At 49.1% G+C, this 945-nt stretch overlaps 1 pseudogene; it reads left to right on the top strand.

Annotated features, from left to right (window-relative positions):
* The first annotated feature begins 467 nt into the window (after window positions 1–467).
* Window positions 468–639, top strand: LOC139053038 (U2 spliceosomal RNA; annotated as a pseudogene).
* The last annotated feature ends 306 nt before the right edge of the window (window positions 640–945 follow it).

Genomic DNA, 945 nt, shown 5'->3' with positions numbered 1-945 from the left:
CACGGAAGATGATGAGGCACAGGGGGTTGTACATACTCATGTATTGTTGCGAAACGCGGCGCAACACCTTTTACTAACGAATGACGGTCCGGAGAACAGATATGTACCACACCGCACTGCGAGGGCACACACTGCTTCACCGTAGCTAAGGTGATCATGCGTTTATCGACGTCCCGCAGTGAAGTAATGGTTGTGAAGTCACTCGAAAACCACAGGCTGTCACACAGAACACTGCCCACACAATATAGTTACCCACAATCTCCCTCTGAAACCTGGCCGTTGCTCCGATGAAATATTCCAAGTTTGTGGGATCGGGGCCACATGGACCGCTCACATTTCATTCCGCCTCGCGGTCCTGGCGGCCAGACGCTTACGGAACTACCACCATCGGAGAGCGGAAGGAAAGCAGATACGACACCGCTTGGAACGCCAACAAAGAGAGGGCGGTGCAAACGTGGAGGTGGCCGATGCAGGTCAAAGTGCAGTATCTCTTCTTATCAGCTTAATGCCTGATACGGGTTGTATATAATCCTAAGAAATTAAATTTATTTTGCAAGTTGGCGGAGTACTTAAAGTCTGCTTCCCCTCCACCACGGATCGGCCGGGTATTGCACTATCTTCGGCATCGGCCCACGTATGGGTTTTCTCGATACAGGGTATGCTCAATCTACAAGGCTCGACAGACGCACGGAATGTTTTCCAGAACCTAGCCATATACAGTGAAGCTGTATATGGCTACCATCCAGATACCGCAAGAGACCAGCCAGCTAGTTTTTTGTAGGAAGTTTGTGCAGCTAGAAAGAAACATAAGAAGAACTTAACTAAACGACCTTCATTTTATAACATGTCATCGGGTACAAGACTGCCAAACTAAGCAGCGACAAAGTGTTAAAGAATGAAAGGCGCAGCCACCCTCGAACTCACGCTTACGGTATCAGCGAGTTC

Source organism: Dermacentor albipictus, unplaced genomic scaffold (assembly GCF_038994185.2).
Source record: "Dermacentor albipictus isolate Rhodes 1998 colony unplaced genomic scaffold, USDA_Dalb.pri_finalv2 scaffold_57, whole genome shotgun sequence".
Lineage (NCBI taxonomy): Eukaryota > Metazoa > Arthropoda > Arachnida > Ixodida > Ixodidae > Dermacentor > Dermacentor albipictus.
Note: the sequence above shows the minus strand (reverse complement) of the source record. Positions and strands in the feature narration are given on the sequence as shown.